The sequence below is a fragment of the Sebastes umbrosus genome, chromosome 7, assembly GCF_015220745.1.
Source record: "Sebastes umbrosus isolate fSebUmb1 chromosome 7, fSebUmb1.pri, whole genome shotgun sequence".
Lineage (NCBI taxonomy): Eukaryota > Metazoa > Chordata > Actinopteri > Perciformes > Sebastidae > Sebastes > Sebastes umbrosus.
The window spans coordinates 648,721-673,112 of NC_051275.1; the positions used below are offsets into that span (position 1 = coordinate 648,721).

Here is a 24,392-nt window from a genome sequence, read left to right on the forward strand (position 1 = left end):
ATTAGTATTGTCATTATGAGTATGCTGATGTTAGCATTTAGCTTTAAGTATTGCTGTGTCTAAATACAGCCCCACAGAGCAGCTAGCATGGCTGTAGAATCACAAGCCAACATTTAGTCCGTTTCAATCGATCTCTGGTGCGGTTCATTTGGGCGGTTGTGAACGCAGTAATCGTACTCTGGTACAGACAAACACAGCCGGTCTGAGACCGCTATGAGAGGAGGTCTCGGACCGTTTCCAAGCCAACCAAAACGCAGGTATTTGTTGAGATGGACACAGGTAATCGACAGGTTAACATGTTAGACATTATTCTAAAGAAATCATGAAAAGGGACCTGTATTATTACAAGTGCAACATGAGAGTTTGTGTAGATGTGATTTAACACTGACAGACGGACAACAGACAGAAAGATGTGTATGAGAAAGAAAGAAGTATTCTTTTTTTCTTTTTTGGGAAACAGAAATGTGAGAGTTTTCCCAGATACTATTTAATGTCAGGTGATGTGAAATGCCACTTCATCTTAATGTGGACAGATGTGTCTTCCGTCATGATGCTGAAGGCCATCTGTCTGCAGGACATGGAAGACCTCTTTATCTTCATTCAGCTTGTCTCTAAGAGCCACTAACATGACAAACTGGAGACAAACACACATACGTGTTACATACTGTTAGACCCCAGCTCAACTGAAGCAATATGAGGAAGACAAACAACAACTATAATTATATTTATAATCACAGAGTCAACAAAGAAACAGAACGCAGTGGCTGATAACACTGCTGCTGATGCTGACTGTAATGTGAGACACAGACAAGCTTCTATTTGGATCAATACAGCTGTCTGCAGGCTGTGAAGCACATGTATTGATTGAATTTCTATTTGAACAGTTAAATCAGCCATAAAGTGTCAAAAACCCTGTAACACTAAAACATCCACGTACCTCTGAATTATGAACTTTATATACAGTATTTACAATTTAAAATACTCACTGTGCCTTAACATATACATATCACCTATCTCTAAATTCTTTTTTCCCTTTTTTTTCCAATAAATATGGCGTGTTGAACTGAATGCATGTCTCCCGCTCTTTCATTTGTGAATTTAGTGGTGTCAACACTCAAGTCATTTAGGCCTATTGCCTGTGGGTTTCTGCAGTAGCATTGCATTGGCCATTCTATATACTGTGTTGGATTACATTTGCACTATTTGGTTTTGCTTACAGATAACAGAAACACTTGACAGGAGAATCTAAGAAGAGGAGGAAGGAGAACCGGGGTGGCAAACCAATAACAGAGAACAAGGAGAGGAAAAGTGGCTGAATGGAGAACATAAAGCAGAGCAACATAGAAATATTAAAAAGAGCTGATGGACTGAGGGAAGGAGGTGAAGTGAGTCTGTGATAAGAGGTCTGATAAATGGTTCTCTCAGAAGCCAAACTCAGCTCATCTCATGAAGAAATCACTTGATACTGGAATGTGTCACTTTGCCTTCAAATGCTCCAGTCCTGTGGTCCTGTTTTCACTTGCGTGGGAGAATTGACTGCTCTGTGTGTCGTGCTTTTCCACCAGTACAGGTTCTTAACTGTGTGAAATTATATAAGATAAAAACATTTCACTGCCAGGCTGGAATGATATTTCACACACACACACACACACACACACACACACACACACACACACACACTAAATGGTGAAGAGAAGGAAATGGAGTGTGGGAGGGTGAGATGAAACCCTTTTGGTTTTCATCCTCTGAAGTTTGAGGCTATTTTTGCCTGGGGACATGTTAAGCTGTGGACCTCTCAGCTCCAGTTGCACTGAGGCCTTCAGAGGAAGAGGAGGAAAGATGAAGGCAAAGAGACAGAAAGAGGGAGGGAGAAGGAACACAAAACAGTCAAGAAAAAGACAGAGAAAATAACTCAGAAGAAAATGAAGAGGAAACTGTAGATGGAAATGTGTTGAAGTCAGTCCTGTGATTACACTCAGTCCACATTACTTTCACAGTCATCTAATTACAGCCATTGCACTCTTCTAATTAGTAATTAGGAGGACGGGTTAGTGTGTTGATGGTGCCAGGAAGTGATCATCAAAATATCATAGAGATCCAGAAGTCTAGAGTCCAGAACCTGAGTAAAAATCACTCAAGTCAAACTTAACAGCTCAAACTTTAAAGAGCCTTTTTATTCTGGATAGAGTGTGTCAGCACCTGGAGGAACCAAAGTCCCATGCAAGGATTTTATTTGCTGATTTCTCTTTAGCTTTTAATAAGATGCAGTCTCACATCTTAACTGACCGCCTTGCATCCTATTTGAAATGACCTGATCAGTTTTTAGTGTTGCTTTTAGACTTTCTTACCAATACAATCCAGCAGGTTTGGGTGAATGGATGCCTGTCACCCCAGGGTGGTGTCCTGTCACTTTTACTCTTTATAATGTACACAGACAGCTGCAGAATGTCACAGGAAGGCAGTTATATGGTAAAGTTCTCTGATGACACTGCCCTCCTGAGTCTTCTTCAGGGCCATGACTCAGACCTCGGTCAGGCCTTACCTGCTTTTGTAGAACGGTGCGATTATAATTTCTTGGATCTTAACGTATCAAAAACCAAGGAGGTAATCATTGATTTTAGGCAGAATAATGACAGACCAATAACAAGCATCATTCATGATAAGAATGTTGAAATTGTTGACTCCTACAAATCTCTTGATACTATGTTTGACTCACCGCTTAAATGTGATGTTAACACTGAACTGATAGTCAAACAGGGTCAACAAAGGATTTCATTTAATGCGGAAGCTAAATTCTTTTAATGTCTGTGATAAGATCTTATGTAACTTTTACCATTCTTTTATTGAAAGCCTTCTAACCTTTTCTTTTACCTGCTGGTTTAACAGGTTGTCTGTGAAGGACAAGAACGGTCTAAATAGTAAAGTCAAAGTGTGCTTCAAGTGTATTGGAGTTCAGCAGAAGGACTTGGGCACAATTTGGGAGAAACAGGTGGCTGAGAAAGCAAAAGAAATGATCAGCCAACCAGATCACATTCTTTGGGCTGATTTGTCTCTGATGCCTTCAGGCCGACGTTATAATGTGCCCTTAAGGAGAACAAATCCTTACTCCAAGTCCTTTATCCCTTCTGCTGTTACGCTGCTGAGCACAGACCATACCCATTTTATATGACTGTTATTTAGAGGAAATTTAACATATGTTCTTATTTATTGTTTTTATTTATTGGCCTTTATCGTTATACTCCTATGTATTCATATGGTTCTTATTGTTACTTGTCCCTCCAACTGCCCCATGCCTTTAATATGTTTCCTTTGACTTAACTAACTATTGGTTGTCTGTTGGATGTATGGATGTATGGATGTATGGATGTTACAAATGAATCGCCCCCTTGGGGATAAATAAAGTTGTCTGAGTCTGAATCTGAATATATAATCTAATATACGTTAATGATTCCCCCCCCCCGCACACACACACCATCCAAAACGTGCGTATGCATGGGTCAGAGTTTCCATACAGGTGCGCACATTCTCCCGCCAAGTTTTGTTTTTATAGATCACAACATCTGCATGGGAAGTGGCGTACGCCTCTTTAAGCCCCACTTTGTGCTACGCAGCAGTTCTAAATGAGGCCCAAGGTCATGCTCCCTTGGGAAATTTCTCAGTCCTGTTTCTTATTCAGTCAGTCTCCCTGAACTCATCAATTTCTATATCTGGAGCATTAGCTCCCCCCCCCCTCTCTGGTTGATGGTAACCAGAGTCATAGAGTACAGGAATTATAATCAATCACTGAGCATGCTGCCACAATGAGCACTGGTCCTGAATCCAGATAAGACCGCCTCACATTCCACTGCTGCACATGCTCGACATTGAAGTCTTGCAGCTTCTCTGAAGACACTGCCAGTCAATTTAGCAGCTCCTCGCTGGCGTTTTGCTGGCTGCTTAATCTTTGAGTAATAAAGGGGAAAGTTTCAGATTTCTAGATATATTAATGGAACTGAATGTCGTGGATTCAAATGCAGCACACTCTTTTTCCCAACGGCAGGAGCAGCCATGTATATTGGTATTCACTATCCAGTACGTGTAGTCCAGACTGTCATCAGAGTCTGCTGCTTCTTCTATTTTGTGGCTGGTGTGAAGGCAGTGTGGCAGCCTCACAACGTCAGCAAACACATCTGAATGCCAGCCATCTTACCTCCTGTATATTCCAGCTTTACGAGAAATCAGTCTTGTTTATGTGTCTCCTGTTCCTATTGGGCAACAGGGCCCCACTTATTAATCATGAGACCCACATTTCCCATAACACCCTCTGCTGAGTTCTGACCTCTCAGACTCTGGGTGGTAAAAGGATACGCTGTCATCACGAGAACGTTGATATCACCACAGTGTAGTCATGGTCAGAGATCATCTTGTGACAGCTTCTATCTGCATCATAAACATGATTTGTCAAACACTACCAGGATGCTGAACCTCAGCATCAATCCAACATGCCTTATCGTGCAACGTGCATCTCCTCTGTGGACTTTGCTTTTTAATTTTCATGCAGTCCTGAAGCCTGAAACATACATAACTAGACGAATGCTCTGAGGAATATTCCACATTTCTTTTGATTTACATGTTTATTTGATCTATTCTTGAAGTTTCTGTTTAGAACTATTTACTGCATTTGAAGATGTAAATCTTTGTATGCAAAGTTAATATAATTTTTTTTCACTACACAATAATAAATGATTTGAATCCTCTGTATCACACCTGTGATTTGATCTCCTAATTGTCAAGCGAGCCTGATGAAGCATGCATGAAATAGTTACACTTTCACAATGCTCAGATGACAATTACTTTCAGCTTGGTCCAGATCAGAATATTTTGGTGCGCGACAAACCTTTTTAAATTTTTTTTTTTTTACAACAAATATGGTATTTAACGGTTAAACAATACAAGCTTGAAAGTCCAGAGCATTCAAAGGAGCGGAGACATCAGCCACTGTCTGTTCCATCCGAGCTCAGGCTCCTCAGCCTGGTGCTCACAGGATGCCGAGAACAAATGCTCCCTTGCACTGATGTTTTTTCGCTCACGGATACTGTTCTCTGCGCTCGTATCACGTGCACGCGCATGGTTTTTATGTGCGTGGGTTTTTCAGACTACTTTCAAGTTTCAAGTTCTTTATTATCATTTGCACAGCAATTACAATGAAGTAGTTGTTGGCGATGAAACGTCTCAGGCTCCCTTCAGCAACGCTCATTAACACTACAACTACTACGGCAGTCATTTTGACCTTTTGTAAAAGTTGCACTGTAATATAAATAAAAAACACATGACTATAGGACCCTGACTTTTCCTGAATGTGTCTATATTTTATTATAACATTGTTATTTTATTAAAATTACAAAACACAAAATAGTTATGAATATTTCAACCTTCAATGGCCATAGTGGTCATATTGACTGTATGCAGGGTCTGAAATCAACTTTCTTTACTTCCTGCCACTGTGGCAGACAAATATTTGGTTTTATCTGCCACTCAGACATTTTATCTGCCACATTTGAAATCTCTGCACTAAATGAAGGAATAACATTTTTGGATCTGAAGTCATTCAATGTTCGATATATTTTACACAAAAAACCTTATATACACGATAAATTACAGTGTTGGAATTACACCGTGGAAGGAGGGTAGTGTACACAGTACTGTACTTTGTAATGTCATCTATAGCTGTTATTTGCATAAAAACACACAATTCAAATTATTATGATTATTTAAATATTTGCTTTGATTAAAAAAAATCTTGGAAAGTTGTTATGACGTTAAACAGGTCATAATTCCCTCTCTATTATCTATTTCATTGATATGAAAACATCTCCTTCAAACAACTGGATTTATTCAAGTTTCTCGCCAAAAACTACATTTTACGAGATTACATTTGAACACATCATGATAACGTTGTAATTTACCTTCGCCCAATAGTCCTTTTTCCTGAGGAGACTTTGAACACCTCATAATAATAACTGAATGGCACCTACGGTAACTTTAGCAGCTCCGTTATTTATCCAGTCAGGACTGTGCTGCTAACGTTACTAACTGTCCTCCTGCTGATTTCAACACAGGTTTGTTGTTCACAGTGTCGCTTTCTCAGGGAAACAACAGGGTGTGTCCCTTCTCTCTGCCTTGGCTCCGGTCCAAAACAAACTGAAACATGATACAGTGTATGTATACGTCATTGTGCAGTGTAACTGTGGGAAAGCATCATTAAGAGGAATCGATAGTCACGGAGGCATGAGATGCCAAGAAAGCAGACAACTACTGTCTTCTATTCCCATCCCTTGTGTTTTCCCTGTCTGCCAAAGTGGCTGGTGTCCTGATGATTTCACCCGCCACTGCCAACAATTAACCCGCATGTGGCGGGTGACGGGTGCTAATTTCAGACCCTGACTGTATGCATTATCAGTGTTTCATGATCATGATGGTTTATCAGTGAAGTGTATGAACTACACTGCAGACTCGAGTCTCTGAACGGGTCCAACATGGGTTGAATGTGCATCGGCAGGTGGGGTCTGCGTTCAATACGTCTGCTGTGTGTAAAGTCTGTAATGTCACTGCGCTGCATTTGGTCACGCATCAATCACAAGATCATGAGATCACACGAAAATCCATCTTGTCAGGCTAATATGTTAATTAATATGTTTGTGTCTGAACCACCTTTATCTTAACCTTTATCAGCTACGGGCGTGGTTTATGTGTGACGTGACGACACTGAAAGGCGACTGTTTGCGAGACAACAACTGCGAGTCCTGAGGAAGTTAGCGTAGATGCTGCAGTAGCATCAGTTCTATCAGTATTTCTTCAGTGAAAGAAGAGCAAATCCAATCATCCAATCACCCGCCAAGTATTTTTTGAAAGTGCCTGCCCTTTTCCAAACAGTTTCCAATGACAGCATCTCAGATGATTTCATCCATCCATCCATTATTTTCTGCCTTGTCTCAGGGGCAGCCTGCAACGTTTTCCAGCTCTTCCTGGGGGACCCCGAGGCGTTCCCAGGCCAGACCAGATATGTAATCTTTCGAGTGTGTTCTGGGTCTGCCCCGGGGCCTCTTACCAGTTGGACATGACCGGAAAAGCTCCAAAAGGAGGCGTCCAGGAGGATCCTGATTAGATCCCTGAACCACCTCAGCTGGTCCCTTTAGAAGTGAAGGAGCAGCGGCTCTACTCCGAGCTCCCTCTGAATGTCTGAGTTCCTCATCCTCTCTCTAAGGCTGAGCCCAGCACCCCTACGGAGGAAGCTCATTTCGGCCGCTTTTATCTCATTCTTTCGGTCTCTACCCAAAGATCCTGATCACAGCTGAGGATCGGAGCGTAGATGTAAATCGAGAGCTTTGCTTTCTGGCTCAGCTCCTTCTTCACCGCAACGGTGTATGGTTGTACACCGCAACAAACCGCTCCATTTTACCCTCACTCGAGGGGATGAGGGTTCTCAGATGATTCTGTGTAACCAACCATCTGGCGCGTCAGGTTAGCAAACAGTGATAACCACTTGAACTATCAACAGATCACTGACAGTTGTCTATGTCTGTTGTCGTGTCACCCTAATACAGATCGGTCTTTTCCTGCTTAGTGAGATGATTCAAGAGCCATGAGTCAGGGTCAGGAATTAGCACCGCATGGAATGAATAAATCAACTTGTTGAGGGAGCTTGCGTGGCAGCTATAAGAGCAAGATGGTGCCTGCTGCAGCCTTCTGCCAAATGTAGAGCGTCCCCTCTGATTGGTGAACAGAAACAGAGAGAGAGAAGGCTGAACAGCACATGATGGATTCCTCTTTGCAATCTTTTCTTGGAAAGGGTCGTCACCCCCAGCCAAATGCCGGCCTCTCCATCACTGCTGCGACACGGCGAGGGCCTGGGAGGCAGATGAGACACTTACTTCAGAGCAATAAAATTAAACCGGGGTTGACACGGAACAAGAGGCCCTGACACACAGGCACAAACACACGGCACAGGTTATTAAGTCAAACTCCTCTGACGGAGGGCTGGATTTCATTGTGGTCTGTCCCTGATGGGCAACACAGGAAATTTGGAGGAGAAAGTGCAGAGGGTTTTGTGTATGTGTGTGTGTGTGTATAGTGTGTGTGTGTGTGTGTGTGTGCGTGTGTGTGTGTGTGTGTGCGTGTGTGTGTGTGTGTGTGTGTGTGTGTGTGTGTGTGTGTGTGTGTGTGTGTGTGTGTGTGTGTGTGTGTGTGTGTGTGCGTGTGCGTGCGTGTGTGTATGTGTGTGTGTGTGTTGTGACTAAAAGTGTGAGCTCGATCCCTAAAAATAAGTAACCAAAATCAATATCTGACAGCAGCTTGGAGGAATGACTTCATTGTCCTGTTATTTAATCAGACCGTATCTTATCAGGTAATATCATATGGTGGCTATTATAGCTGTTACATGACTAACATATTACTTTCAAATGGCTGCAAATTTCCATAATGGCTTCTCATCTATCACTGATGAAGGTGACTGTAAAGCCTGCACACACACACGCACAGCAAGCATTAAACAAGCGTCCCCCAGTCACACAAGCTGCATCTGCTGTAGCACAAGATAAATAGCTCGGAATGGGGGGGAAGTGTGTGTGTGTGTGTGTGTGGAGGATGGACAATAATGTAATAATGCAGAAAAGAAAACTAAATCCTGTGTTTGCGTCACAGATGTCTCGATGTCTACATTAAAGCAGGGCGAAATGTAGTTGGTTAATTTTCTTTTAGATGTCGAGGTTACATAAACTTAAGATTGTCCTCATTTGGTCAGATATCTGAGTACAACCTGTTCACTGTTGGTGGTTGTGTGAATTATGGCTCTTGGCACAATTACAATAGTTTGGCCCAGAGATACAGCTGCGTAGTGCGGCTTTCCTTGAGCATTTACTGTTGCCGTGGATGGGTTTTCATTACAGTTAATGGAGTGCCCGGTGCGTTTCATACCAGCGCTAAAGGGCGGCGGTAACACACGCAGATGGCTGTGACAAAGCTTGGTTTTTAACGCCCTGGGAATGAGGCTGGCTGTTCCCGAGGTTCCTGTCAGGAAGATAATATCACCGAATGAGTGTTTGTTTACCGCAAAGATTTTCTTTGTTTCTTTAAAACTGGATAATTTAACTTTAATGTTAGTCGATAGTTAATCAATATTTCAACATTTCACTGTGATACCAATATTACAAAGATAATGACACACAGAAGAGCAGGCTGTGCTGCTGCTGTCTGCTGGACTGGAGGGACTTCTGGCTCTAAATCACACAGATCAGATGCTAGGCAATACATTTGGGGGCTGGGGGAGAAACTCCCTATTTCACACTACAATGGGATTTGGTTTCCTCTGCCTCCATCCCTTCAACTGCTTCCTCTTCCTTTGTGTTTCTCTGTCTTCCGTCCTTTTCAGCCGGCTGACTTTGTCTTCTAGATGAGATCATAGACTCTCAAGGGCACTGTATGCTCCGGGACGCAGAGAACAGGAGAGGGGGAGGGATGAAGAGAGGCAGAGAGCATGCAGAGTGAGGGAGAAAATGTTAGAAGAGTTATGATCACTGGGAAGAAATGAACAGAAGAGACAGGAGGAGTGAATGTGAAAGAAAGGTGGTAGACGTGAAGGCAGGGATAAAAATAGAGACGGCTGCTGCAGAGACAGGTGGAGGGAGGGAGGGATGGAGAGAGGGAGGGAGGGAGGAAGGCAGGGGAATTCTCTTTACAAAGAGACAAAATGAGAAGATTAAAGTTTTTATCTTCTGACAAAGAAGTGAAAGTCAAACAATCCATGGAATCAGACTTTTTATTAGCCTGGAAAAGCTACTATGCAATTTCCAATTCCACAAATTAATTAGCTTAAAGACACCATTTCAAGAGATATTGTGGACCATTTCTCCATCTTGTTGGATGAACATGCCACCTGCTGGGCTGTCACTGATCCTTGCATTTCATTTTAAACCTGGAAAAACATCTCCCAAAGTGTCCACTCGTGTTAGCATGTGAATACTGTAAATTCTGAAAAGGTAGAGGTAACCACGTTGTTATCTCCCACTGCCCCTGAGTGATCCATTTTAGAGAGAGAAGCTTCCTGTTTTCTGATTTGATTTCTTAGTGATGCTGCTTACTGTTAAAGGTTTACCAATTTTCAGTCCTGAAAGACCCATAGTTACCGTGGTAACAGCAAGTGTAGTTTAACACTGCAGAATTATGAGGGCAGAAACACTCCTGCAGCAGATAATTTACTCACTGATCGATCTGGGCTGGGCTCGGGCCATATAGACCGGGCTCGGGCCATATAGACCGGGCTCGGGCCATATAGACCGGGCTCGGGTCAGACTGGGGCTCATTTAACTTCTCTCCTTACATTGTGCCCATAATGTCAATACGCCTCTTTGCTGCAAAGCACGCATATACGTGTGAGTGTATTAAATAATACATCATTAATGAGGAAAATATGAATTATCTTATTTTAAGAGTAAGGAGACATTTGAGACATTTTTTGAGTTTATTAAATACCTGTAGCATTCCCATCGCAGGAGAAACAATGAATACGTCTCCCCACTAAAGCTATTGTTGGTAATGTTGAGAAACTACCAAGAGTAAGTTAGATTTTAAAATGATGTGTTGACAACTCTTTTTCCATCATAACCTTTCAGCATATTGTAATCAAGTGTTCTGAGAGAAAACTAGACTTCTGTTCCTCCTCATGGCTCTGTTTTCAGGCTTTAGAACATCTAGTCTGTGACGTGAGACTTTGACCAATCACAGGTCATTTCAGAGAGAGCGTTCCTATTGGCTGTGCTCCTGCTGGTGGGCGGTGCTTGGTATTTCCTCAACTGATCTCAACATGGCTGCCGGGTCACAAACGTTCTCATTTTACAGCTAAACCGTGCACTACAAGATGATTCTGAGAACATCTGAGGAGAGAAACAGACATTACAGTTACAGAATATTGATTCATATTTGATCAGCACTGCCTAGTTTGACTGTTTGATCAGAGTTAGTGAGTGATTGACAGCTGCTCAGAGACGGAGAGCAGACTCCAGATCAGCTCTGACTGCTTGTTTTCCTCCGGTCTGTGAAATCTTGCAGATGCCGTTAGGAGCACCAGAGGACACCGGAGGACACAGAGGACACCGGAGGATAACGGAAGACAATGGAGGAAACCGGAGGAACATGATTGTTTTCAGATTACCCGTCTTATGCACTACTGTCAGGATATAGTGACCGTTTTATAAAAATAACTTTTTTTAATCATATTTGCTCCATTTCTACCTACTGCAGCTTTAAAGTAGCTCACAGCACTAGCTCCAAAAGTCTCTAAATCTAGAGAGAAAGTCACCAGGTCATCATCACTGACAGTCCGTCCCTTCAGACTTCCCTCCAAAGACACTCCCCCAACATTATCATTATGAATGTCAACAACCAACATGGCTGCTGTTAGTACTCACAGCTGTGAAGCTGAGTGCACGCAGGTAGATAGACAGACATGAAGGCCTTCCAATCATTTTATTGAGGCCAGATGAAAGGATTGGATGGGTTTATCACAGTCCTGCGACAGCTACAGTCGCTGTCGGGACAGAATGAGAATTTCAGCAAATATAGCATCAATGTTTTAGAAGGAGATTACCAACTCTAGCTTTAAGATGAATAGATGGAGAGTCATGGGATCACCAAAGTCATTACAATTCATACTGTGGGAAACATGAATGTCTGTACCAAAGTAATGGGAAGGCATTCAATAATAATTCCTGTCTAAACTAACCCTAACTCTAACCCAACACCAAAGAGCAAAAACATCCTTGAACTTGGACAGGAATCACAAACACGAGTTAACTACATACACTACTACACTACAGAAACATGTGGTTGGAGGATTATTGTGACAATAAAATCTGTTGGTAAATATTGTGATTCACAAGTGAAAGATTAGGTGATCCTTAAAAACGTTAGGGTTCATCCTCTGGGGTCCATGAATATTGACAGCAACTTCAAAATGCCTTGTCATTGGACCATAATCTTGGTCAAAGGGACAAAAGATGCGATGGCTAATTGGCCAGTAGAGCTGTTCAGATTGTCCATGACGGACAGAAATCACCACCAACTGGTCACAGCCTCACACCTCAACCAGGACCAAATGTCTCTTATGAATACCAGCACGTTCTCGCTCAGGGCAGAGAGAGGAAGACTTTCTAAAGTCATATTTCCACATGCAGTAAAAGTGATTGTCACTTCAAAGTTGAGAGAAGCTCCTTCTCCACTGAGCTGACGGTTTCACTGCTGGGTGTCTGTTGACACCCAGCAGGTAGTTTACTGGAACTTCAGGGGAAAGTGAGGTACAAAGAAACGGGGGGGAGGGGTGGCGTGGTGAGCCGAGGCAGAGAGCAGCTACAGAGGATAAGGTCAATATGGAGAGGACTGTCTCTGTGTTCTAGCATATTGAGTGTCCATCTGAGTGTGAAATTACCAGATTAAAACCAGTGGCTCTGACATCCAGCGTTCTCACACACACACACACACACACACACACACACACACACACACACACACGCACACACACACACACACACACACACACACACACACACACACACACACACACTGCTGACTGTATTCATGTGTTGAAGCAGAGACACATGAAGCAAGAAGCTGCCAGTATCAGTATCAGTATATATTGATTGGACTCCTTGTCAGAAAACAGTGTCCAGTGTAATAATAGCTACCAAACACAAGGGGGCAGACTTCAGCCTCATTTCATCACAATCACAATGATCTTTATTGTCATTATACTCAGGTACAATCTTCCCTCGTTCTAGTTAAGATTAAAATAAACAGATAAATAAATAAAGGCAGTGATACAAAATAAAGTAATAGCAGCAGAATAAAAATATAGAAACAAATTGCAAATTTAGATATTTACAGAGGTGGATGTTGAAGACATTTATATTTAAAAGGACTTTATCTAAGAATCAGAAATGTCTTGTTAACAGCGACACCTTTGGCCATTAAGTCAACGAAAGTCAGCGTCCTGTTGCTCACGTTCGCTCTACATAGACATGAACGAACATCGCTCAAAACAGTGAGGAGACACACGTCAGCTAAAAGCACAATATCACTCTATATTTCAGCTGCTTGGCAGTAATGTTAGCTGACCAGACGAAGGTCTCTCCATGAATCAATGCTGATCCTAGTATTGGCTTTTCCTGCCTCAGCCTCCCGACCGCGGCCGGAGGGAACAGGGGAGACACCGGAGTTTTGGTCGGAGACGATAACGTTTCTCTCTGCGGAGCCCCGTCACTTCACAAGACACGGGAAACCTCTGTTGGTCTGGGGGAGCTGCAGCAGTTATTTCTGCACAAACGTCCACTGTACATTCACTAGATATTCTCAGAGCTAAACTAACTCTTCTGCAGTGTGGAGTGAGCAGCATGCACGTGAGAGTGGAGTGAAAGAGCGAGTGAGAACGAGCGTGGTGTGTGAGTGAAGGTAGGGAGGCAGAGGAGCAGAGGAGCAGAGTACAGCAGAGACTCCGGCCCTGGAGACCAAAGCTACAGTCTCCTCTGTGTCTTCTGACCACGGTCGGGGGGGCTGGAGCAGGAAGTGTTAACACTGTTTAACAGACGGGCTTCACTAGATAGAACTTTGAGGTTTTGGTGCTTCTGTGTAGTTTGTGCTGGAGTCTGAGTCTGAACAGCGTAGCCACACGCGCATGGGACACCGACCTGCAATGATTTATACGTGTAAGAAGTTACAAACCGTCCCTTTAAAGAAAAATCTTTTTTATAATCATTTGTATGTTTGTTGTCCGTGGTTGCAGTCTTTGATAGTGGAGATGTGTGTGTGTGTGTGTGTGTGTAGCTGCTCTGTGGTCGGGCAGGGAGGGGTGTGATGGAGGCCACAGCTCTGGGAGAGAAGCAGTTCCTCAGGATTTTATTGTCCTGAACCTTAGCAGCAGTTTCTGTGTGAGCTGGTTCTGTTTCAGCTTCCTGAGGAAGAAGAGTCTTTAACCAGGTGTGAGGAGGTGAAGGTCAGATCAGAGGTTTTGACACACTGACTACTGACTACTGTATGTGGAGGGGGGGGTAGGGGTTGGATTTTCTCCTTTGTTCTCCTGAAGTCAATGACCATCTCCTTTGTCTTAGCGGTGTTAAGGTGGTGCAACGACAACAACCTGGTGGTTGTTGTCGTTGCACCACTCAGCCAGGTGGGGCCGTCTACTTTGGTGTCGTCTGATCTATCGCGGTGTGGTCTGATCTACTGTGGTGTGGTCTGATCTATCGCGGTGTGGTCTGATCTACTGTGGTGTGGTCTGATCTACTGAGGTGTGGTCTGATCTACTGTGGTGTGGTCTGATCTACTGTGGTGTGGTCTGATCTACTGTGGTGTGGTCTGATCTACTGTGGCGTGGTCTGATCTACTGTGGTGCCGTCTGATCTATCGCGGTGTGGTCTGATCTACTGTGGAGTCGTCTGATCTATCGCGGTGTGGTCTGATCTATTGTGGTGTGGTCTGATCTACTGTGGTGTGGTCTGATCTACTGTGGTGTGGTCTGATCTACTGTGGTGCGGTCTGATCTACTGTGGTGTCGTCTGATCTATCGCGGTGTGGTCTGATCTACTGTGGTGTGGTCTGATCTACTGTGGTGTGGTCTGATCTACTGTGGTGCCGTCTGATCTACTGTGGTGTGGTCTGATCTACTGTGGTGCCGTCTAATCTACTGTGGTGTCGTCTGATCTATCACGGTGTGGTCTGATCTACTGTGGTGTGGTCTGATCTACTGTGGTGTTGTCTGATCTACTGCGGTGTGGTCTGATCTACTGTGGTGCCGTCTGATCTACTGTGGTGTGGTCTGATCTACTGAGGTGTGGTCTGATCTACTGTGGTGTGGTCTGATCTACTGTGGTGTGGTCTGATCTACTGTGGTGTGGTCTGATCTACTGTGGTGTCGTCTGATCTATCGCGGTGTGGTCTGATCTACTGTGGTGTCGTCTGATCTATCGCGGTGTGGTCTGATCTACTGTGGTGTGGTCTGATCTACTGTGGTGTGGTCTGATCTACTGTGGTATGGTCTGATCTACTGTGGTGCAGTCTGATCTACTGTGGTGTCGTCTGATCTATCGCGGTGTGGTCTGATCTACTGTGGTGTGGTCTGATCTACTGTGGTGTGGTATGATCTACTGTGGTGTGGTCTGATCTACTGTGGTGTGGTCTGATCTACTGTGGTGTTGTCTGATCTACTGTGGTGCAGTCTGATCTACTGTGGTGTGGTCTGATCTACTGTGGTGCCGTCTGATCTACTGTGGTGTGGTCTGATCTACTGCGGTGTGGTCTGATCTACTGAGGTGTGGTCTGATCTACTGTGCTGTGGTCTGATCTACTGAGGTGTGGTCTGATCTACTGTGGTGTGGTCTGATCTACTGTGGTGCCGTCTGATCTACTGTGGTGTGGTCTGATCTACTGTGGTGTGGTCTGATCTACTGTGGTGTGGTCTGATCTACTGTGGTGTGGTCTGATCTACTGTGGTGTGGTCTGATCTACTGTGGTGCCGTCTGATCTACTGTGGTGTGGTCTGATCTACTGTGGTGTGGTCTGATCTACTGTGGTGTGGTCTGATTTACTGTGGTGTCGTCTGATCTACTGTGGTGTGGTCTGATCTACTGTGGTGTGGTCTGATCTACTGTGGTGTGGTCTGATTTACTGTGGTGTCGTCTGATCTACTGTGGTGTGGTCTGATCTATTGTGGTGTGGTCTGATATACTGTGGTGTGGTCTGACACTACTGTGGTGTGGTCTGATCTACTGTGGTGTGGTCTGATCTACTGTGGTGTGGTCTGATCTACTGTGGTGTAGTCTGATTTACTGTGGTGTCGTCTGATCTACTGTGGTGTCGTCTGATCTACTGTGGTGTCGTCTGCTAATTTAATGATGGGGTTGGAGGTGTGGATGGAGGTGCAGTTGTGGGTAAAGAGTGTGAAGAGCATAGGGCTCAGCTCTACAGTCCTGTGGGGCTCCTGGGTTTAGGATGAGGGTGGAGGAGGTGTGAATACCAACTCTTACTTGCTGTGATCGGTCTGTGAGGAAGTCCATGACCCATGAGCTCAGCGAAGAACCCAGGCCCAGATTGTCCAATGTGCTGACCGGTTTGTGGGTGATTACGGTGTTAAATGTGGAGCTAAAGTCCACAAATAACTGTTTGGTTCTTCTACGTGTGTCAGAGCGGGGTGGAGAGCTGGTGTGATGGCGTCCTCTGTGGAGCGGTTTTCCCGGTAAGCAAACTGGTGCTGATCCAGATAGGGTGGGATAATCTGGTTCTGATGTGTGAAGGCAGAGTTTCTCAGAGCACGTCATTATCGGTGTTAGTGCCCCTGGGCGATAGTCATTCAGACACTTCACTGATGCCTTTCATCCATCCATCCATCCATCCATCATCTATAACCTCTTATCCTGTTCAGGGTGGCGGGGGGGCTGGAGCCGATCACGGCCGACATTGGGTGGAGGTGGGGTACACCCTGGACGGTCGAAGGAGGGGGTGGGGGGGTGTTCACCTTGGACAGGTGAAGGTGGGGGGGTACACCCTGGACAGGTAAAGTTGGGGAGGGTACACCTGGTGGGGAACAACCTGGAGAGGTGAAGGAGGGGTAGACCCTGGACAGGTCTCCAGCCTATCACAGGGCTGACACACAGAGATAGACCTATGGAGAATGAGGGCTTGTTTCATGCAGCAGGATTCAAATGACTGTCAGAACGTGGACTAGAGTTCCATCTAGTGTCTGAATCATGTTACTGCCTCAACAGATGAGTGACTGGTTCCATTCCTCTCTACATGTTCAGTTTCCTGACCTCAGCACTGTGCTTAACTGTGTTTCCACAAACATTAGATACACATTCCGGAGGTAAACTGGTGACTGTTCTTACTGATAGGATGGTTAAAACAGGCTATAGGCACATTTAACATGACTTATTAACACTGTAAAGTTTTAGTGTTTTGGTATGAACCACTGCATTTCCTTAAATCCATAGAATCTGACACCTTTATACTGCCACAGAGTGTTGCTGCCACCGTGATATAAAAACATGCTCGCTTTCTCATTTTAATGAGATCCTTTTTCATATTGTAAGGAAATAAATGTTGACTTTATTTTGACACAGCTGCCGATTATTACCAAATAATCTTGTTTGAATGAGAAACCTTTCTTGTTGGAGCAACAGATCACTTCCTCTTGTTATATCACAAGAAACATTGGTGTTAAATCAATGCAGTTACATCAAATCTGATTAAAACAAGAAACTCTTCTTATATATCCAGTGATACATTATTCATACACCGAAACATAAAGAGCCTATATAAGCTCAGAGAAATAACAATATAGCAACTTATAATATAGCAATGTTTCATGTTTTAATAAGATACCTTCATTTTTGTGATAACAGGAAAGTTCTGTGGCTCAGAGGTAGAGCAGGTCGTCCACCATCAGGAGGTTGGCGGTTCGATCCCCGGTCACATGTTTAAGATACTGAACCCCAAACTGCTCCTAAAGGCTGATTCATCGGTGTGTGAATGAGTCTTTAAATCGGATCCTGATGGACAGGTTGGCTCCTTGTTTCTGCTAACAGCAAGTGATAATAATATTAAAAAAATCAATAGTAGTGTGTGTGTAAAGGGGAAAGAAAAAGAGAGAAAATAAAATAATAACTGTATCTTAATGTAAAGAAGGGGAGAGAAAGAAAGAGAAAAAAAGAAAAGTGTGTGTGTGCCCTACTACTCCTGAAGGCATATTGTATGTAAGGCTGTCCAAAATATGAATTATATCTTCAAGAGAACAATAAATAAAGTTAAATGAAACTACATACAAACAAAAGAAAAAGAACAAAAAAGAACCACTGGATGGACAAAGACTGTGAGAACCTGAACAAACAACTTAGAAAATGATCTAACCTGAAACACAAAGACCCTACAAACAATCATATACACCTTCAGTACCGTGAAACACAAAGACCTTACAAGGTGGAGACACAACCTCACTTCCTAGTGTACTGTGAGAAATATGCAGTATATACGTATACTGTATATATTATACAAAAAGAGGTGGAGACAGAATCTCTCTTCCTACTGTACTGTGAGAAATATCAGGATGTGAGAGATGATTTCTTTGAAAAAATACATAAGAAATATCCTAAGTTTATCCATCTCCCCAGAAACTGCCATATTTATGTGGGGTAGAAAAATCTATGTGCAACATTAGCAGCAAAATATGTCGACTGTTGCCACAGAATAAGAGATGATACAAGCTCTGAACGACTGCGGGTCGAAGGTGGCAGCGAAGCCGGATCTGGGTTGCTGCTGGAGCTCCCGCTGGAGTCTGAGCTGATGGAGCTTCTGGTGAAGTTGCATGATTTTGACCCGATGACAAGCATTAAAGGGACTCTAAGTAAGAATCAGGAATTGTTTGTTAACAGCGACACCTGTGGCCGTTAAGTCAACGAAAGTCGCGCTTGCGCTCGTGCTCGTGCTCGCTACATAGACATGAACGAGCATCGGTCAAAACAGTGAGGCAACACATGTCAGCTAAAAGCACAATATCACTCTATATTTCAGCTGCTTGGCAGTAATGTTAGCTGACCAGATGAAGGTCTCTCCATGAATCAATACTGATACTGTGTTTTCCTGCTTCAGCCTCCCGACCGCGGCCGGAGGGAACAGGAGTTTTGGTCGGAAACGATAATGTTTCTCTCTGCGGAGCCCCATCACTTCACAAGACACGGGAAACCTCTGTTGGTCTGGAGGAGCTGCAGCAGTTATTTCTGCACAAACGTCCACTGTACATTTACTAGATATTCTCAGAGCTAAACTAACTCTTCTGCAGTGTGGAGTGTGCGCTTATGCATGTGAGAGTGGAGCGAAATAGTGAGAACGAGCGCGGTGTGTGAGTGAAGGCAGGCAGAGGAGCAGAGGAGCAGAGTACAGCTGAGACTCCGGCCCTGGAGACCAAAGCTACGGTCTCCCTTGTGTCTTCTGACCACGGTCGTGGGGGCTGGAGCAGGAAGAGTTAACACTGTTTAACAGACGGGCTTCACTAGATAAAACTTTGTGGTTTTGGTGCTTCCGTATAGTTTGAGTCTGAACAGCGTAGCGACACGCGAGCGCGAATGGGACACCGACACGCAGTCATTGAAACGTTTAAGAAGTTACAAAGAGTCCCTTTAAGAATAACAATATAGAAATAGCCGATGTTCTTGCTGATGGTCTCGTTTACTACTGTAGGTCATATAGAGGCAGCAGGATGTTACTACTGTAGGTCATATAGAGACCTCAGGATGTTACTACTGTAGGTCATATAGAGACATCAGGATGTTACTACTGTAGGTCATATAGAGACAGCAGGATGTTACTACTGTAGGTTATATAGAAGCAGTAGAATGTTACTACTGTAGGTCATATAGAGACAGCAGGATGTTACTACTGTAGGTCATATAGAGGCAGTAGGATGTTACTACTGTAGGTCATATACAGACAGCAGGATGTTACTATTGTAGGTCATATAGAGGCAGCAGGATGTTACTACTGTAGGTCATATAGAGACCTCAGGATGTTACTACTGTAGGTCATATAGAGACATCAGGATGTTACTACTGTAGGTCATATAGAGACAGCAGGATGTTACTACTGTAGGTTATATAGAGGCAGTAGAATGTTACTACTGTAGGTCATATAGAGACAGCAGGATGTTACTACTGTAGGTCATATAGAGGCAGTAGGATGTTACTACTGTAGGTCATATACAGACAGCAGGATGTTACTATTGTAGGTCATATAGAGGCAGTAGGATTTTACTACTGTAGGTCATATAGAGACATCAGGATGTTACTACTGTAGGTCATATAGAGGCAGTAGGATGTTACTACTGTAGGTCATATAGAGACAGCAGGATGTTAATACTGTAGATCATATAGAGGCAGTAGGATTTTACTACTGTAGGTCATATAGAGACATCAGGATGTTACTACTGTAGGTCATATAGAGACATCAGGATGTTACTACTGTAGGTCATATAGAGACATCAGGATGTCACTACTGTAGGTCATATAGAGACAGCAGGATGTTACTACTGTAGGTCATATAGAGGCAGTAGGATGTTACTACTGTAGGTCATATAGAGACATCAGGATGTTACTACTGTAGGTTATATAAAGACAGTAGGATGTTACTACTGTAGGTCATATAGAGACAGCATGATGTTACTACTGTAGGTCATATAGAGACATCAGGATGTTACTACTGTAGGTCATATAGAGACATCAGGATGTTACTACTGTAGGTCATATAGAGACATCAGGATGTTACTACTGTAGGTCATATAGAGACATCAGGATGTTACTACTGTTGGTCATATAGAGACAGCAGGATTTTACTACTGTAGGTCATATAGAGACATCAGGATGTTACTACTGTAGGTCATATAGAGACATCAGGATGTTACTACTGTAGGTCATATCTCTATATGACCTACAGTAGTAACATCCTGATGTCTACTACTGTAGAGGCAGCAGGATGTTACTACTGTAGGTCATATAGAGACATCAGGATGTTACTACTGTAGGTCATATAGAGACATCAGGATGTTACTACTGTAGGTCATATAGAGACAGCAGGATGTTACTACTGTAGGTCATATAGAGACAGCAGGATGTTACTACTGTAGGTCATATAGAGACATCAGGATGTTACTACTGTAGGTCATAAAGAGACATCAGGATGTTACTACTGTAGGTCATATAGAGGCAGCAGGATGTTACTACTGTAGGTCATATAGAGACATCAGGATGTTACTACTGTAGGTCATATAGAGACATCAGGATGTTACTACTGTAGGTCATATAGAGACAGCAGGATGTTACTACTGTAGGTCATATAGAGACATCAGGATGTTACTACTGTAGGTCATATAGAGACATCAGGATGTTACTGCTGTAGGTCATATAGAGACATCAGGATGTTACTACTGTAGGTCATATAGAGACATCAGGATGTTACTACTGTAGGTCATATAGAGGCAGTACGATGTTACTACTGTAGGTCATATAGAGACATCAGGATGTTACTACTGTAGGTCATATAGAGACATCTGGATGTTACTACTGTAGGTCATAAAGAGACATCAGGATGTTACTACTGTAGGTCATAAAGAGACATCAGGATGTTACTACTGTAGGTCATATAGAGACATCAGGATGTTACTACTGTAGGTCATATAGAGACATCAGGATGTTACTGCTGTAGGTCATATAGAGACATCAGGATGTTACTACTGTAGGTCATATAGAGACATCAGGATGTTACTGCTGTAGGTCATATAGAGACATCAGGATGTTACTACTGTAGGTCATATAGAGACATCAGGATGTTACTACTGTAGGTCATATAGAGACATCAGGATGTTACTACTGTAGGTCATATAGAGACATCTGGATGTTACTACTGTAGGTCATATAGAGACATCAGGATGTTACTACTGTAGGTCATATAGAGGCATCAGGATGTTACTACTGTAGGTCATATAGAGGCAGTAGGATGTTACTACTGTAGGTCATATAGAGACATCAGGATGTTACTACTGTAGGTCATATAGAGACATCAGGATGTCACTGCTGTAGGTCATATAGAGACATCAGGATGTTACTACTGTTGGTCATATAGAGACATCAGGATGTTACTACTGTAGGTCATATAGAGGCAGCAGGATGTTACTACTGTAGGTCATATAGAGACAGCAGGATGTTACTACTGTAGGTCATATAGAGACAGCAGGGTGTTACTAATGTAGGTCATATAGAGACATCAGGATGTTACTACTGTAGGTCATATAGAGACATCAGGATGTTACTGCTGTAGGTCATATAGAGACATCAGGATGTTACTACTGTAGGTCATATAGAGACATCAGGATGTTACTACTGTAGGTCATATAGAGACATCAGGATGTTACTACTTCAGGTTATATAGAGGCAGTAGGATGTTACTACTGTAGGTCATATAGAGACAACAGGATGTTACTACTGTAGGTCATATAGAGACAGCAGGATGTTACTACTGTAGGTCATATAGAGGCAGTAGGATGTTACTACTGTAGGTCATGTAGAGACAGCAGGATGTTACTACTGTAGGTCATATAGAGGCAGTAGGATTTTACTACTGTAGGTCATATAGAGACATCAGGATGTTACTACTGTAGGTCATATAGAGACATCAGGATGTTACTACTGTAGGTCATATAGAGACATCAGAATGTCACTACTGTAGGTCATATAGAGACAGCAGGATGTCACTACTGTAGGTCATATAGAGGCAGTAGGATGTTACTACTGTAGGTCATATAGAGACATCAGGATGTTACTACTGTAGGTCATATAGAGGCCTGTCCAGGGTGTACCCCACCTTCACCTGTCCAGGGTGTACCCCACCTTCACCTGTCCAGAGTGTGACCCTCCTTCACCCGTCCAGGGTGTACCCCGCCTTCACCTGTCCAGGGTGTACCCCACCTTCACCTGTCCAGGGTGTACCCCACCTTCACCTGTCCAGAGTGTGACCCTCCTTCACCCGTCCAGGGTGTACCCCGCCTTCACCTGTCCAGGGTGTACCCCACTTTCACCTGTCCAGAGTGTGACCCTCCTTCACCCGTCCAGGGTGTACCCCATCTTCACCTGTCCAGAGTGTGACCCTCCTTCACCCGTCCAGGGTGTATCCACCTTCACCTGTCCAGAGTGTGACCCTCCTTCACCCGTCCAGGGTGTACCCCACCTTCACCTGTCCAGAGTGTGACCCTCCTTCACCCGTCCAGGGTGTACCCTGCCTTCACCTGTCCAGAGTGTGACCCTCCTTCACCCGTCCAGGGTGTACCCCGCCTTCACCTGTCCAGAGTCTAAGGCTGGGGCGATTCGTCGATTACATAAATACGTCGATTTACGTAATGTGCGTCGACGCATCGGATGACGTAATGAAAATGCGCTGCGCCCGGTCCGAGCATGGATTCTGATTCCCCCAGAGAGCAAGAAGCGTTAAAAAAAACTCTCCAACGTTCATCAAAGGTGTGGGAATACTTCAAACAGAGACCCAACAATCCGGTGCTCTGTAAATTGTGCAGGATGGAGATGGCGTACTACAGCAGTACAAGTGCAATGCACAAGCACCTGACAAGAAGGCATCCCGGAGCGCTGCGTGAAGAAGACAGCAGCAAGACACCACCATAAGTCCTGTTTACTTTTTCCCCACCAGGCATGATCTATTAAGATTGTAAAAGTTTCTGTTAACAGTAGTCATTTAACGTTTGTTTTTAAAATGTTTCTTCATCCCCACCATGTTAAAAGTATTTTATGGACCACTGTTATAGTAACGTAACGTAACGTAACGTAACGTAACGTTACACCAGAGTGTACCCCGTCTTCACCTGTCCAGGGTGTTCCCCACCTTCACCCAATATCAGCTAGGATTGGCTCCAGCCCCCCCCCCCACCCCCCCCCCCCCCCCCCCCCCCCCCCCCCCCCCCCCCCCCCCCCCCCCCCCCCCCCCCCCCCCCCCCCCGCGACCCTGATAAGGGGTTAGAGAAAAAGGATGGATGGATGATCATATAGGATGGTCAACTTTTACCCTTTTCTAGGACGTGATTGGTTCACGTTTTAGTGTGCGTCACCATCTGTCATGCTGCACTCCTGAAGAAACCTCTCTAAAGAGCCACTGGCTTTAAGCCCAATGTGTGTGGGAGGGGGGTTCCATGATAACCTCACCTTCAGTGATAGACAGGTTTGATTGAAAGATTAGGCGTACCGCATATGGCTCAATTTAGCCTCGAGCCAAGAGAACACTTTTTTTTGGAAAGTCATATTTTGAAAACAGTTTATTTTAGATCCAAAGAGATGATTCCAAAGGATGCAGCACATCCTGAAATATATCGACATGTTTTAGTTGGAGACATTACTGTCATTCCCTCTCTTTAAAAACACCTCAAGTAACAACTGGTTCAACTCATCCCACTCTCCACTACTGGCCGTTATATAATCTCTCTCTCTCTCTCTCTCTCTCTCTCTCTCTCTCTCTCTCTCTCTCTCTCTCTCTGTGTCTCTCTCAATTCAATTCAATTCAATTCAGTTTGCTTTATTGGCATGACTGTCAGGTGAACAATATTGCCAAAGCGTCAATTCAATAATAATAATAATAAAAATAACAAAATAAAAACAAAAACATATATATACACATAAATACAATTCATTAAGCAAATTACAATATATAGATATTTAAAAAGAACATGGAAATGGTAGAAAACAATACAGAAATAATTCAAGTTTGTTGTGTCAGTAAAACAAACAGATAAAAACAATTAATAACAATATATTGCAATATCAAATGTATAT

The 24,392-nt window shown here is 43.6% G+C and overlaps 1 long non-coding RNA gene across 1 annotated transcript; it reads right to left on the reverse strand.

The window, feature by feature from the left end:
* Nucleotides 1–5,516: 5,516 nt before the first annotated feature.
* Nucleotides 5,517–23,279, reverse strand: LOC119490949. Its single transcript, XR_005207511.1, has 3 exons — nucleotides 23,148–23,279; nucleotides 13,264–13,267; nucleotides 5,517–5,527 (listed from the first exon to the last, which is right to left on the reverse strand). It is a non-coding gene; the product is annotated as an uncharacterized LOC119490949 (long non-coding RNA).
* Nucleotides 23,280–24,392: the final 1,113 nt, after the last annotated feature.